Source organism: Schistocerca americana, chromosome X, assembly GCF_021461395.2.
Source record: "Schistocerca americana isolate TAMUIC-IGC-003095 chromosome X, iqSchAmer2.1, whole genome shotgun sequence".
NCBI lineage: Eukaryota > Metazoa > Arthropoda > Insecta > Orthoptera > Acrididae > Schistocerca > Schistocerca americana.
Window position 1 is genome coordinate 412,773,671 of NC_060130.1, and position 17,134 is coordinate 412,790,804.

The 17,134-nt window shown below is 43.4% G+C and overlaps 1 protein-coding gene across 3 annotated transcripts in view; it reads left to right on the top strand.

Moving 5' to 3' along the window:
* The window catches only part of LOC124556838 (constitutive coactivator of peroxisome proliferator-activated receptor gamma-like), a 721,776-nt gene that overhangs the window by 92,138 nt on the left and 612,504 nt on the right, over window positions 1-17,134 (top strand). Inside the window, exon 3 of one of the 3 annotated variants that reach the window (XM_047130855.1) lies at window positions 1,520-1,606. The exons of the other annotated variants lie outside the window; for them this stretch is intronic. The gene's annotated coding sequence lies outside the window, so the exon portion shown is untranslated. The remainder of the gene's footprint in view (window positions 1-1,519; window positions 1,607-17,134) is intronic. 3 annotated transcript variants of the gene reach the window in all.

Genomic DNA, 17,134 nt, shown 5'->3' on the forward strand with positions numbered 1-17,134 from the left:
CAGTTGACGGACTTTGAGCGAGGGCGTATAGTGGGCATGCGGGAGGCCGGGTGGACGTACCGCCGAATTGCTCAACACGTGGGGCGTGAGGTCTCCACAGTACATCGATGTTGTCGCCAGTGGTCGGCGGACGGTGCACGTGCCCGTCGACCTGGGACCGGACCGCAGCGACGCACGGATGCACGCCAAGACCGTAGGATCCTACGCAGTGCCGTAGGGGACCGCACCGCCACTTCCCAGCAAATTAGGGACACTGTTGCTCCTGGGGTATCGGCGAGGACCATTCGCAACCGTCTCCATGAAGCTGGGCTACGGTCCCGCACACCGTTAGGCCGTCTTCCGCTCACGCCCCAACATCGTGCAGCCCGCCTCCAGTGGTGTCGCGACAGGCGTGAATGGAGGGACGAATGGAGACGTGTCGTCTTCAGCGATGAGAGTCGCTTCTGCCTTGGTGCCAATTTTGGTCGTATGCGTGTTTGGCGCCGTGCAGGTGAGCGCCACAATCAGGACTGCATACGACCGAGGCACACAGGGCCAACACTCGGCATCATGGTGTGGGGAGCGATCTCCTACACTGGCCGTACACCACTGGTGATCGTCGAGGGGACACTGAATAGTGCACGGTACATCCAAACCGTCATCGAACCCATCGTTCTACCATTCCTAGACCGGCAAGGGAACTTGCTGTTCCAACAGGACAGTGCACGTCCGCATGTATCCCGTGCCACCCAACGTGCTCTAGAAGGTGTAAGTCAACTACCCTGGCCAGCAAGATCTACGGATCTGTCCCCCATTGAGCATGTTTGGGACTGGATGAAGCGTCGTCTCACGCGGTCTGCACGTCCAGCACGAACGCTGGTCCAACTGAGGCGCCAGGTGGAAATGGCATGGCAAGCCGTTCCACAGGACTACATCCAGCATCTCCACGATCGTCTCCATGGGAGAATAGCAGCCTGCATTGCTGCGAAAGGTGGATATACACTGTACTAGTGCCGACATTGTGCATGCTCTGTTGCCTGTGTCTATGTGCCTGTGGTTCTGTCAGTGTGATCATGTGATGTATCTGACCCCAGGAATGTGTCAATAAAGTTTCCCCTTCCTGGGACAATGAATTCACGGTGTTCTTATTTCAATTTCCAGGAGTGTATGTTAAGTTATATCATTGTAACCGGCATGCACTTGTTCTGAGCATAAAATATTGCGGTACGAATTTCATATATGGAATGAAAATTCTATGCAAAATGCAAGACTATGGCTTAACGCCGAAACTGCAGTTGTGACATGATACTAAAAATTTGTCAACAGTCAATGGCGCCATGATTTCCTTCAGAAAATATTATATCACTGTGGGCCCCTCACAAGAGAAATTCTTGTTATCGCAAGCTTTCATTCTAGAACTGCCCATTGTAGACCCTCATTTCAACCACACTTGACACGATTATGTAACAAAGACATGTTTCAATTCTTCAGTTTTTAAGACAAGATATGTTGTAACTTCTTTGAAACCCTTTCTTTTCAGTTGCCGAGTACTTCAGAAGAATGGAAACGATGTTCGGAGGAATTTGATAAAACATGGAATTCCCCCATTGCCTGGCTGCTATGGACGGTAAACACGTAATGTTACAGGCACCAATAAATACCGGCAGCGAGTGCTATAACTATAAGAACTTTTTTAGCATTGTGTTATTTGCTCTGGTGGATGCAAAGTACAATTTCTTGTATGCACGTGTAGGTTCACAAGGTCGTATATCTGATGGCGGAATATTCAGAAGCACTAAATTGTGGGAGAAATTGCAAGACAACTCCCTTAACATACCTCGACCTGAACCACTTCCTGCACGTGAACAGATGACGCCATATGTTATATTGGCCGACGAAGCATTTGCTTTGCATGAGAATGTGATGGAAACCATACGCAGGCGTCTATGCGAAAGGTACAAAAGAGAGAACATTCAACTATGGACTTTCAAGAGCCCGTCGAGTTGTCGAAAATTGTTTTGGAATCCTGACATCCGTTTTTATGGTCATGAGGAAACCAATGCTTCTGGACCCAGAAAAAGCCAGTGTTATTGTACTGACAACTATTTACTTGCATAATTATTTGAGGCAGAGCAAGAAATCTTCCAGTTTGTATGCTCCAGGCGGCACAGTGGACAGTGAGCTGCCAGATGGCACTTTAGTGGAAGGAACATGGAGACGGGAAGCACAACCAGTGTCATTATGCAATTTAAAGGCAGTGCCAAGAAAAAGTTCGTCAAATGCCCGAGCTATTCGCGAAGAGATAGCCGACTATTTTATCAAAAATGGACGTATACCTTGGCCAGATGAGGCAGCATGAAAGCATATACGTGTTTATCACTACACCATTGTGAAGACCACACTTTGGCCTAATTATCTAGTGTGTTAAAGTGCTAATAGAATCTGACTCTATATTATAGATAATTGTTACATAACATGTACGCACATATTCTGTGTGTATCGTACCAGTGGGAGTGTCTCGTTCCTTCAGGAATTCAAATAATGGGAAAGCAAACCAGTTACTATTGTGTCTGTCAGCCCTGAAACAATAGTGCGATGTTATAATAAATGTAAATGGGAAACTGTGTTGTTACAAACATTGTTTATGAGTAGTTACCTTTTCCAGTGCACCTAGACTGATTCATTTTCATTTTCTCCCTTCTGTAGGAAGACAACAATGATGTCATTCTTTTTTTTTTTTTTTTTTTTTTTTTTTCGTCGATTTCACAGCCGACGCCACTCGCGACCCACTGCCAAGCATCACTTTTTTGATTTTTATGTGGTAATTATTGTCTTTTGGGTCCCACAGTTCCCGCCTTTGTCTATACAGCTCTTTGAGGTTCTCACTTTGCTTCCGGTCCCACTCCATAATGAGGACACCTACGCGAGAACGCATGACCTGTCACCGCGAATTGACGCACGTAATAAACTACCACGCCTGCCAGCCGAAGCCCCGTCTAAACTGAGCGCGCGCAAACGCGCCACTCCCTTTGCTGTACCGACAACAGCCAGAACACTGCGCAGCGCAGTTCGCCGTCCACACTGGACGCGCTCACCCGCGCACAGCAGTTTTGCTCAGCGCGGCACGGCACGGCGCACTCAGCGTGGACCCGCCTTTACTGAATGTCTGAAGTGCACTCACAGTTGTATGGCCGGCCGCATGGATTCTGTTAGGTGTTGTGGCAGCTGGCAGTCATTGCTGAATACAGACATGTCCAAATATCCTCAATGCTCTAGTGGAACTCGACTTTGTTGCATTTTTTTCCATACTGTAATTAGCACAATAGCATGAGGCTTATTGTGCTGAAGAACTTGATGCCCGCAAGTCCTTAAATTAGAGCCGTCGAATGGTAGTAATGCATGAAAGGAAACAGACTGTTGGACAAAAGAATGGACAGCTCCCAGCTTTTTGCCTTTCTGATAGAGCCTACGATAAGAGTCTGGTGTCATATTATGCTTCAGAACCCTAGACTGTTTATTTTTTTTTACTTCATACTAAAACAAAAGCTTTGATATGAGAAGAGGAAATGGCTTATATGCTTCTCAGGAACTTTAGGTTTTCGTGTTTATTTTCTCACTTCATAGTAAAACAAGGGCGTTGACATGAGAAGAGGAAATGAAATATACGCTTCGAAGACATATTATTTCCTTGTGTGCTACTAATGCGTGCATGAAAGCTCTGCAGTTAATTTTTGTACGTTGGATAAATTTTGATATCACCTCACATTCCTTTGTGAGAAGGTTCCTATTTTCTTGGGATTCAAATAGAGTGGACAGTTCATCACTGGTTACTATTCTGATGATTAATGACATGATATCCGTTCCAATTCCTCCATGACACCTGTGAGTAGAGTCTCACGTTTGTTACTATAAGAACATGCAGGCAGTGATGTCCGCTCACTGCAGTCAGAGCCAAGGTGATTTCTTTCTGTTTATGGCAAAGCGTTTGCCAGTGTCCACGCTCAGCCAACATAAACAAATCGCGGTGGCATTGGGCACTGGTAATCGCTGCACTTGTCACGAGCCACGACAGCAAGAGCACACTGTCTCTCCTATCGATGTTATGGAGTTAATACACGTTACTTAATTAACGCAATATGCAGGACGTGGGTTGGGTAAAAGTTCAGTTTGTAACTTCCCATCGCATTAAAATACTTTACAGTCATATTTGATGCAACATTTATTGTTGGTTGTCTCTCTAATGTTAATAGTATTGATTCAGATTGTGCGTGAACATTAACACACACACACACACACACACACACACACACACACACACACACACACACACACAGTCACTGATTCCAGTGAGGGCGACGACTGCCGTGTGTTGAACAACAATCAGTTCCTTAGTTATCCACATAAAGACTGACTGGCTGCATCCGATTATAACGATCTGGTATCGAAATGAAATTACAGAAATCGGATAATTTGAACGTCTGTATTGCAACAACGCCGCGCACATAAATTCCTTTGATGGAGCAACAGGTAGCAACTGTCTAAGAAAAAGTGATGAATATGTTTGCTAGCAGCAATATAACGTAATTTTAACCCATATTTATGTGATGGAAATATTGAATCAGACAATGCACATCTGTTTCAGTGGTGGGAAAATACACCATATGGGATTTGCAGATGACATAATAATAATAATAATAATAATAATAATAATAATCCCGTTTGGCGGATAGGGGAAAGCCTCCCACATATGGATGGATCCCAGGAAATCAAATACTTGGGGTGAACCAAATACTAACACAATCCTGAACGGCTACTCAACCCGTTGAACCCAAAATCCAGACACGTCTGAGTAAAAATCACCGGTACTCTGATCACCGTCTGTTAGCTCAATGAGCTCGGCTGAAAATATTTGCGCCGCGCGAGATTAGCCGAGCGGTCTGGGGCGCTGCAATCATGGACTGTGCGGCTGGTCCCGGCGGAGGTTCGAGTCCTCCCTCGGGCATGGGTGTGTGTGTTTGTCTGTAAGATAGTTTAGGTTAAGTAGTGTGTAAGCTTAGGGACTGATGACCTTAGCAGTTAAGTCCCATAAGATTTCACACACATTTGAATTTTTTTTTTTTTTTTTAAATATTTGCTTCCAAAGGCTTGAACACGCTCTGGTCCTGTCCGGTCCTGGTATCATCAAGGCCAAACCAATGAAACATAAGCAAACATGAACTGTGCAAGCAAAGTCAACTTTACCCCACAACTCACTCGTCGACAGGCGGCAGCTGGATTTTCGGATTGTGGGGGGTCCAGGCTAGCACGGCAGAGAATATCGGATATCTCTGGTAAATTTCCCTACAAGCAGAAAACATGCATTTGAAAACTAAACATCGATACATTGATCCAAACACGAAAACTGAATAATCTCACATAAGAAATCGACCGACAAAAAATTCTCATCCTTGCTCTTCAAGAACCACGACTGACAGACAGTGAAACCTTGCATTAAGGAAACTATCGCGTCTTCAAGAGCAAAACACAACAAAAGGTAGCGAAAGGCGTACCAACCTTCGGCATGGCATTTCTCGAACACAGATCTATCATCAGCTCTGTCAAAGAGATCACACCCATCAACAATCGACTTATGACTATGATCATTCAGAGCCCTAATAAAAAAATATACACTCATCAATTCACATGCCCCCACCACCATAGAAAATAAGAAAAACACCGAAAATGTCGAAAAATTCTGGAACACAAGATGAGGTGAAAATAGTAATGGGAGACTTCAACTATCTATTTGGGACAGAAAAAGCTATAGATAAATCATTGGCACAAATTCATTACACCGAAACACTTACACCAACGGCACACGTCTGACTGACATTTGCCAACAATTCAACCTGAAAATGATGTCTACCCACTTTAGGAAAAACCAGTTCCCAGGTAACATGCTTGGCTACCAGGTGCCAGCTGCTTTCGTTCGCCTTTCTAGACTCGCTGGAAGCCAGATTTTTAATTGTTCTGTAGCAGAGCTACAAGCAGGCAGGTACAAGCTCAATAAGGGAATCGTAAGATAACGCTCGAGCAAAATTCGTCTTGGTACTTTTAGTACCCCTTAGTGTCAGAGCGAAAACCTTACGGTACTGCAAAATTCATAATGCCACTTTTGTTTTCTGCCGACATATTTGTTGTTGTTGTGAAAACATAATTTTATGTATGAACTGCCCCTTTTTGATAATACTTGCGAATGATACAGGACATGAAGTCAATACAGACCTTTTCCAAGTCAAATGCCCTTAATATCCTACTAATTCGTGTTAAAATAGGCTCCATCGTCTTACAGATACTTAATGCTTTTTTAAGATAGACTGCAGTCGTGATGTTTCTGTACTAAGCTGAATTTAATTTGTGTTAGTACAGTGAATATTTTAACTGCGTTTTGCATGAGTTTACTGAACGCAAAAGTAATCATCAAAGAGAAATTAATCAGCAGCAGAATTTTCTTTCACGATATCTAAAGCAATCTGACAAGGCTAAGGTGGTTTACAAATTCTACGCATGTAGAAACCTACTGGTTCTAAAGATGTCGATGTTGATCAATCAAGATTGGGAAAGGTAAAATTTTACGAGTGTATGATGAGAGGAACAAGTGCTTGAGAGAGGACTTCCCTATCAATACAAGTGCCTGAGAGATGACTTTCCTGTCAATCTCCTGGACAGTCGTGTTTCTCAGATCAACAAAGTGCCTTATCATTCAGTAGCACACGTGATGTTGTTTTGTCGGTCGATTATCTTACACTGCGACCGCAAGGCGTCTCAGCTGTTGGCAACAAATTCCAGCTGTGATGCACACACCCCTTGAGGCAGAATTCGTAACCCAAAACAGGTTTTTGGATTTATCAGATGTAAAATATTATGTTCACACTACTCTTTGCACGAGTTTACGTCTTTTGGTGGGGCTCAGCCTTTCATTTCTTCTCAAGAAGTTAACGATAAAGGCGTCATAACTCGTCACCAGTAACAGTACTGCTTAGGACTGCTCAATGACCGACCTGATGACGTTAAATAATAGTCACTCCGTTGATTTTCGTTGTTTCGAATTAGAGCATGCAGTACTCCTACACCAGACTTCTGAACTTTGCCTGTTGAATGCAAATGTCGCCTGATGGTTAACTGGTAATGCATCACATATATCAGTAGTCGAGACTTGCTTAATGTGGAAAATCATTCATGCCAAAACCATCTTTGTTCAAACAATAATATTTTTATGGCGTATTTTTCGAAAAGCACTCGCTCTACACACAGTTCAAATCTTTTTAGCGGCCTCCTCTGCATTCACCCCTCTGTTATACCAAACGTAAATATTGTGTTGCAGATGTTACACTTTTTACCACTTGCGACTCAATTTTACAAAGTTTAACCGTAGTTCATGATTTTCGAGTATGGAAAATCCAATGCTTAACTGCAAGATGATAATTAGAATTTCAAATTCGAAAATGACAGTTGATACATACATTCCAGCGCCGCGCCGCGTTCGCCTGGGCGGCGCCGGATTTCAGGCGGCGGGTGGCGTCTGGCCGGTGGCAGGTAGCCTCTGCAGCGCGAGGAAACGTTCGAGCGTAAGCTGTTCTGTCGTGACGCAGCCACTAGCTGTCCTGTGGAATTGTTTCCGCAAGTACTTGTTACTGCTGGTGGGTAGAATGTGAAACAAATTATCTTCGATGTTCAACCAGACTCATAACTTTAGACGAGGGCTGAAATGTGGTAATATAACAGTTGGACGCAAACACGCGACTATAATTTAGAATTCGCAACGATTACCATTTTTTAAGTATCTTGTTCTATATTGTTCGTTGACTTTATTCATGGCGGACGTCCGATGACACTCATTCAGGTTGTTTGTTGATCCGTGCACTCAGTTTTTAATTATAGAGCGTAGCTAAACCCTCTGACCGAACACACTGAGCTACCGTGCCGGCACTACTAGACCCCGGGCTCAGCCAACACGACTACATCTCGGAAGTAGACAACACTTCCTCCTGACACTTCCGCATCTAGCAGTGTTGCCAGATCGTGCAGATGGCCGGACTTAGCGTTGTCAGGGGCGGTCGGTTTTATTGGCCCCCCTAAGTGAACAACTCAGACTTAGTCTCTGTGGTGGCCGGCCGGCGGTCAGTTTTTATGTCTAAGACTGTACACACACACACACCAGGTTTGCAGTACCTTACAAACCTGTGTCAGTGACTTAGGAACGGAGTTTGAAAGATTTTACGTAAATCACTTGCACTAACAATTCTAAAGTATTGTTACAGTGTTTGTCGTCCATACCAAGAACGTATTGCAAACAGGGAAACTATTGTGGGACATACACACATTCCAAGTGTCACACGGTTCTGCACTTAAACACACTATAATGTTAGAGCTGTGCGGTTTCTGATCTATTAATCATGTGGAATGCAATGCTACTAATATTTGAATGTAAGAAATATATTTCCAGCACATGACATACGTTCTCCCTGGAAGTTTACTATGGTGGCAAGCTAAGGTCATAAAACAGCTACCTTGCACACCAAAGAAAACATCTATTCTTTGTAACACAAACACTACATAGGGTTTCAGAGCTGTATGATACCTTCTGTTTATGAAGTTCAGACCCGATTACAATTTGGAAGTGATGATATGTTCACAACAGTCCTATAAATGATCGTCGGTACCCGAAAATGCATATGCAGAAACAGTGGCATCTTAGGAAATAAACACCATGATCTTAGACAGAGAAGATGTACCAGTCTTATCACAGATTGCCACCTCCCCTAGTGACCTTCCTCTTGCACACCGAAGTTGTGGTCCGATGTTATGCTCTATTGCTCATGTGCAGCATAATATTGGAGTTTCGCCTTGACGCCATGTTTCTAGAATGCCTCCTTTTTCCACTATTAAGGTGTGTATATGTAGCATCAGTCTACTCTCATCCTCCAGAACACGCAATTTGATTGATTTCAGTCAGTACTCATTTCATATTATTTTTCTCTAATTGTATGTTTTCTCAGTCAATTTCTATAATTTTAGTAGGTTTTCTCGATTTTACGTATTTCCCATCAATTTTATCGTGATTATACCAGGTATTCCTCGAATTTTACTGATTTTATGTCATTGTTCATATTTTTCGATAGTTTTTCCATATTTATATGGTCATGTCGCTAACATACCCATGTGTTGTTTGATTTTCTGTGAGAATATTGTCATGTCTTATGCACCAACCTACTAAAAAATCGTAAGACTTCCTCTCTTCCTGAAGATCCATATGCATGCATTTTGGATAAAGCGATCATGAAAAGTATAATAGAAGTCGCTTCATACCTATATGAGGCTCAGCGATTGGTGCAGGTGATGGATAGTTTGGAAACTTAAAGTCTGGAAAGAATTCCGTGTACTGTCTGACCCATCAGAGAGGTTGTCTTCAGACTCTGTAGTGCTGCACGTGATGGAAACTTAAAAGTCTGGAAACAGTTATACATGTTTGTTTGTCTTCCACTCCATCGTGTAAGGGTCTGGAACAGGGATATGACATGTGTACAGAGCCGATTTCTGTTGCTGCTCAGTTTTTTTCCCCCTTAAGAATATGCTCTAATTGCTTACCAGATGTGCTTCGTTCTTTCTGTTTATACCTTCCATCTCTGATGCATATAACCAACCCTTTCAGGACATCTACAAACTGTAGCTTTTGGGTATTTATTTTTATTACCCCAGTAATAATTTATTCGTTAGGTGACAGTATGTCGACTGCAGGTAGCATCTTGGGCTATGAGAGTTTTCCTTCTCCCTCTCTACCTACACGGGGCTGCTACGGCCGCAGGTTCGAATCCTGCCTCGGGCATGGGTGTGTGTGATGTCCTTAGGTTAGTTAGGTTTAAGTAGTTCTAAGTTCTAGGGGACTTATGACCTAAGATGTTGAGTCCCATAGTGCTCAGAGTCATCTCTACCTACAAAGTGTACCTACGCGGCAGCGTCATTTATAGATGAACAGTTAGCAAGTTTTGCATCTGAACCGCGACCATCCACCGCTGACACACATACACATAGGGACTCTGCACGCATATTACCAATCGCGAAGTCTCGGTTTCAGCCTCTTGTACGTTATTTTCGAGAGTTCTTCAAGTAGTGAAACACTCTTCATTCGAAAAATGTCCTGCACCAGTTGTGAGCACATTTAAATTCATCATGCTAAAAAGCATAACATCTTCGATATAATTATTATTACCAATGTTAGTATCAACATTGTATAGATTCTCCAGTCATAAGAATCATCCATAGCGTCCTGCTGTGTCTATCACTCCTCTTTTTATACTCTAAAGATCCACAATGACAGCACATGATCACCCCAATCACGCCACTTTGTGTGCTAGATATCCATTGGATGAGGCGAGAAAGTCCTTTGTGAGTGAGCAAGCTTCGATGGAGGAAGAAGCAAGCATAAAACGTGGAAGGGATGTTTAGTTTCCTTGTTCATCAGCCCGCATCTCGTGGTCGTGCGGTAGCGTTCTCGCTTCCCACGCCCGGGTTCCCGGGTTCGATTCCCGGCGGGGTCAGGGATTTTCTCTGCCTCGTGATGGCTGGGTGTTGTGTGCTGTCCTTAGGTTAGTTAGGTTTAAGTAGTTCTAAGTTCTAGGGGACTGATGACCATAGCTGTTAAGTCCCATAGTGCTCAGAGCCTTGTTCATCCAGCCATGCAAATAAACAAAATAAACATTTACTCTGTCATTGCACATTGCACATAACTGGATATCTAGCACACAAAGTGGCGTGATTGGGGTGATCATGTGCTGTCACTGTGGATCTTTATAGTATAAAAAGAGGAGTGATAGACGCCTATGTGTTAAGCATTAGAAGTCTTACGTTTGTATTATAGATTTTTAGCATGCTGGATCAATTGCAGTACAGCAAGTTGTGTTAATCTGTTCGAAATAAGATTGATATAGTTGCAAAATAAGCTTTTTATTTAAATGATGACTAGTTCCAGGTTATCAGAACCCTTTTTCGAATCATTCATATAGAAAAAACTATGAATGAAATTTTCACTCTGCAGCGGAGTGTGCGCTGATATGAAACCTCCTGGCAGATTAAAACTGTGTGCCGGACCGAGACTCGAACTCTGGACCTTTGCCTTTTTCGGGCAAGTGCTCTACCATCTGAGCTACCCAAGGACGACTCACAACCCGCCTTCACAGCTTCAATTTGCCAGTACTTCGTCCCCTACCTTCCAAACTTCACAGAAGCTCTTCTGCAAACCTTGCTGAACTAGCACTCCTGGAAGAAAGGATATTGCGGAGACATGGCTTAGCCACAGCTTAGGGATGTTTCCAGAATGAAATTTTCACTCTGCAGCGAAGTGTGCGCTGATATGAAACTTCCTGGAAGATTAAAACTGTGTGCCGGACCGAGACTCAAACTCGGGACCTTTGCCTTTCGCAGGCAAATGCTCTACCAACTGAACTACCCAAGCACGACTCACGACCCGCATTCACAGCTTCAATTCTGCCAGTACCTCGTCTCCTAACTTCCAAACTTCACAGAAGCTCTTCTGCGAACTTTGCAGAACTAGCACTCCTGGAAGAAAGGATATTGGGGAGACATGGCTTAGCCACAGACTGGGGATGTTTCCAGAATGAAATTTTCATTAAGCAACAGAGTGCGCGCGGATACGAAACTTCCTGGCAGATAAAAACTGTGTGCCGGACCGAGACTCGTACTAGAGACCTTTGCCTTTCGCGAGCAAGTACTTTTTTTTTTTTTAGAAAAAACTATACTTTGCGAAATGGCATATAAACCATGTCATGATTATACATATACAGATGAGCCATACCATTATGGCCACCTGCTTACTAGCTTGTTTGTTCGTCTTTGGAACGAAATACATCACTGATTTAGGGTATCAGGGATCCAACAGTTTGTTGGTTGGTTTTTGGACGTATGCGGCATTTGCTGTCTACACGCAGGTCTTGTAATAACGGGCCACTGATTCACGTATGCGATGACGGTGCCCGATAGTGACCCAGATGGGTTCCATGGGATTTACAGCAGGCGAACTTGGTTGTCGAGACATCAGTGTGAGTCACTATAATGCTGCTCAAACCACTGTAGCACGGTTCTGGCACCGAGACGTGGAGAGATATGCTGCTGAAAGATGACATCACCATCAGGAAGCACATCAAACACGAAGGGATGCAGGTGCCAGTGTGTTCAAATGGTTCAAATGGCTCGAAGCACTATGGGACTTAACCTCTGAGGTCATCAGTCCCCTATACTTAGAACTACTTAAACGTAACTAACCCAAGGACATCACACACATCCAAGCCCGAGACAAGATTCGAACCTGCGACGTAGCAGCAGCGCGGTTCTGGACTGAAGCGCCTAGAACTACTCGGCCACCACGGATGACCCTGCCAGTGTGTCTTCAATTAGTACGACAGGTCACATGCAAGTGCAGGAAAATGTCTCCCATGGCATAATGCTTCTCCCCTCAGCCTGCATCCGTGTCGTGCTCCACGTTTCAAGCCGCTGTTCGCCTCGATACTGGCGTTTGTGGAGACTACCAGCAACCTAGTAGAGGTAAGTGTGATTCACTCGAAGAGCCGACCCGTTTCCACTGATCGACAGTGGAATCTTGATGGCTCCATGTCTACTGCAGTCGTAACTGACTATGTAGTTGGGTCAGCATGTGAACACACAGGGATGGTCTGCTGTAGAGCTCCAAGTTCAACAATGTACGATGAACAGTGTGCTCCAAAACACATGTGCGTGCACCAGCACTGTCCTCTTTCGCTGGAGATGCCACAGATCACCACCTATCCTACTTTTCGATGCAGACAAGCATCCAAACACCACGTTCTGTGCAGAGTTGTCGACGTCCAACCATTTAGCGCCTAATGGTAGTTTCACTGTACTTCTACATCTTTCCGTAGATGGTCATGACAGTAGCATGTGAACATTGGACCAGCATGGCGATTTTCGAGATACTCTTTCACAGGTTCTGCGTAATAATAATCTGCCCTTTGTCAAAGTCGCTTATCTCAATGGATTGACCCATTTTCAGCTCATACCTTTGCCACAGTGATATCCTGTCCGTGTATGCTCTGCTTATATACTATTGTTATCGCGTCACGTGCCCGCAATACCACCAGGTGGCATCCGACGTCGGTGTGGGCAGTGGACATAATGTTTTGGATTATTAGTGTATATGTATGAGGGCTGTTCAAAAAGTAAGGTGACTTTTCAAATTGCACGGGCAATGTACGTTCGATTATCGATCCTTTTTTTTTTTTTTTTTTTTGTTTTGCTGGTACACATGTCCCGCACATATGTTCACAGTTTCAAGTGTACAGCATACTTTGTTTTTGACAGATAGAAAGGTTAGATGGTTTTAGTGTGATCGGCAGTTTTCGATTATTATAAAAAATGGAGCAATGAATTTGCATCAGATTTTGTGTAAAAATAGGACCAAGTGCTTTGAAACACTTGAAATGTTGATAGTGGCATACGGTGAGTCTGCTCTAAGTAAAAAAAAAAAAAAAAAAAAAGTTTACAAGTGGTACAAGCTTTTACAATATGCTAGAGAAGATGCCAATGACGAGCTCCGCTGTGGACACCTCAGCACATCAATAGCAGATGATAAGATCAAAGCTGTGAAGATCGTCGGATTACCGTAAAAGGAGTTGCTGAGGATGTTGGCGTATCGGTCGGCTCGTGTGATGCAATTTTTTCGGATGTTTTAGGCATGAGATATTTCAGCGAAGTTTGTCCCAAAACTTCTCAATTTTCATCAGAAGAACCGTTACATGAGCATCGCTCAGGAGCTCTTGAATGACGTCAGTAATTAGCCTGATTTGCTCAAAAGGGTCATAACTGGTGATGAAATATGGGTTTACAGTTATGAAGTCGAAACCAAAGCCCAATCGTCCAAATGGAAGCACCCTAGAGAGCCAATGCTGAAAAACGGCATGCCAAGTTCGATCAAATGTCAAAATTTCACTCACTCTTTTTTCAATCACTGTGTCGTAGTGCACCATGAGTTTTTGCGTCAAGGTCTTACGGTCAATAAGGAGAATTACCTTGACGTTATTGCCGTTTGCGTGAAGCAATACGCAAAAAAAGTCCGGAATTGTGGAGAAAAAATTCATGGCTTTTGCATCACAATGCACCTGCTCATTCATCGTTACTTGTGAGAGATTTTATGTTTCCAAAAAACAATACGACAATCATGCCTCAGCCACCATATTCACTGGATTTGGCCCCCTGCTCCTGTTCCCAAAACTGAAGAGACCATGAAAGTACGAAGATTTACAACGATTGAGGAAAAAAACTGCATCACTGGAAGTACTCTAAGGCTGTACCATAAAGTGCTTATGAAAAATGCTTCGAGGATTGGAAGAAGCGTTGGCACAAATGTATTGTATCTGAGGGGAAATACTTTGAAGGGGATACGTGAATATTGATGAATTAATAAATATTTTTTCATAAAAATATGAAGTCACCACTTCTTGAACACACCTCATATAACGAAGTCACGCTTAACCATGAACAGTGGCAGAACAAGCATATAACTGCCATAAGTTTGTCCTGCCACTGTTCATGGCTAAGCTTGACTTTGTTTTATGTATATGTATAATCTTGACGTGGTTGATATGCTGTTTCGGAAAATACTGTTTTGTCTGTCTGAATGATTTGAAAATGGGTTCAGATAACCCAGAACTAGTCATCACTTAAATGGAACGTGAATCCTGTAACTTTGGCTATTTCTGTATCGAATGAATTAAGTTTATTTGTTAATCACTGTGTTACACGTTGAACCCGGGTGGTTCTTGTATCAAATCTCACTGGACAGTCCTTTTCCATTTGGCCAATTGTGCCCATATGGACGTGTCATACGAAAACGTGTATCGGAGCAAACAACAGCAATATAGCAGGGTGGGTGCACGTTAAATGCGACGGTAATTAGTGGGTTCGTTTCGTTACCGCTGGACCGCGCTAAACCACCTTAATTATATGCGACTATGTTCGAAGAAGAGAATCCAATGACATAACAACACTCACAGAAGAATGCAGACTGATCAACCAGAACGTTATGACCAAGACATTGGATGCCACCACGACGTTGGATGCCACCTGGTGGTATTGCGAGGACGTGACGCGATAACAATAGCATGTAAGCAGAGCATACACGGACAGGGGATCACTGTGGCAAAGATATGAGCTGAAAATGGGTCAGTCCATTGAGATAAGGGACTTTGACAAAGGGCAGATTATTATTACGCAGAACCTGTGAAAGAGTATCTCGAAAATCGCCATGCTGGTCCAATGTTCACGTGCTACTGTCATGACCATCTACAGAAAGATGTGAAAGGACAGTGAAGCTACCATTGGGTGCTAAATGGTAGGACATCCATAACTTTTCACAGAACGTGGCGTTTGGAGGCTTGTCTGTATCGAAAAGTAGGATAGATGGTGATCTGTGATATCTCCAGCGAAAGAACACAATGCTGGTGCACGTACAAGTGTTTTGGAGCACACAGTTCATCATACATTGTTGAACATGGAGCTCCACCGCAGATCACCTCTATGTGCTCACATGCTCACCCAACGACATCGTCAGTTACGATTGCAGTGGGCATGGAACCATCGAGATTTGACCATCAATCAATGAAAACGGGTCGGCTCTTCAGGTGAATCACATTTTTATGACCCTACGTCACTGGTCATCTCCACAAACGCCACTATCGCGGTGAACGTCAGCTCCAAACGTGTAGCACGCCATGAACGCAGGCTGGTGGGAGCAGTATTACGCTAAGGGAGATATTCTCCTGTGAATGCATGGGACCTGTGGTAGTAATCAAAGACAAGTTGACAGCTACATCCCTTCATTCTTGATGTCTTCCTTGACGGCGATGTCGTCATTCAGCAGTTTAATTGTCGTGTCTCGTAGCCAGAACCGTGCTACAGTGGATTGAACAGCATTATAGTGCACTCATGTTGATGTCTCGGCGACCAAATTCGCTTGCTGTAAATCCTATGGAACCCGTCTGGGTCGCTATGGGGCACCATCACAGAGTACGCAAATCAGCGGCCTGCTATTTACGTGAATTACATGACCTCTGTGTAGATGTCGAATGCCACATACCTCTACAAACCTACCAACAAACTTTAGGATCACTGACATGCAGAATCAGTGATGAATTTTGTTCCAAAGACGGACAAACAAGATACTAAGTTGGTGGTCATAATATTTTGGCTCATCAGTGTATAGCGCATTGTTGACATCCATGTCCAGCTCACGATGAACGGAGAGAAAGCAGTACACCTTACCTCCATGACCTTTTAAACCATTACAGGCCTATTCACCAATCTGCTCATGTGAAGCGGTACATGTCGTTAGCGGCAGAAATATGGCAACTGGAAGAGCCATTGGTTGTAACATTTGATGTATCAGTTTCTTCATGATCTTTGTGTGCACTAGAAACAAAAACAGCTAACAACCTATATTGGTTATATACTTCGTTATAAACAAACAAATATTTGTGATAAGGAAGGATATGAATATTATTGCTCCTCTTATCACTTGGAGCAATGTCAGCTCTCGTCATTGTTTCCTGCCTAACCACATATTTCGAAATACATAGCCAAATATTTATTTCAATATTATTAATAATGCCCCAGAATTTGTCAACAATGCTTAGTTTAAAAAATACAAGCACAGAGTGGTATGCAAACCTACATCCTTTAACTGCACAATCGACGACCAAATCCATTATGTTAGTACTGTGTTGTGACAATTTTTGTTGTAATCTCGGTTATTGTATTTTCTCTCGGAGGCTTATATTGTTGATGCATGATTAACTGACATTTAACGATAAGAGTGACTTGTCTGTGATAAACCTGATAAATCTTCAATGCTCCAGTGCCTTGAAATGGTGTACTGCAAGTTATAATACAGGACAGCTAAATATGCCAAAATCAATTGTGTCTGTGCACTGAGTCAAAGATAATACACCAGTACAGTGTAATGGTCTCTAGCTCTAAACGGGATTGATATAATTCTGCCATTAATGTATAATCGCTGGCTCGCGTTCAGGCACCGAGCGAGGTGGCGCAATGGTTAGCACACTGAACTCGC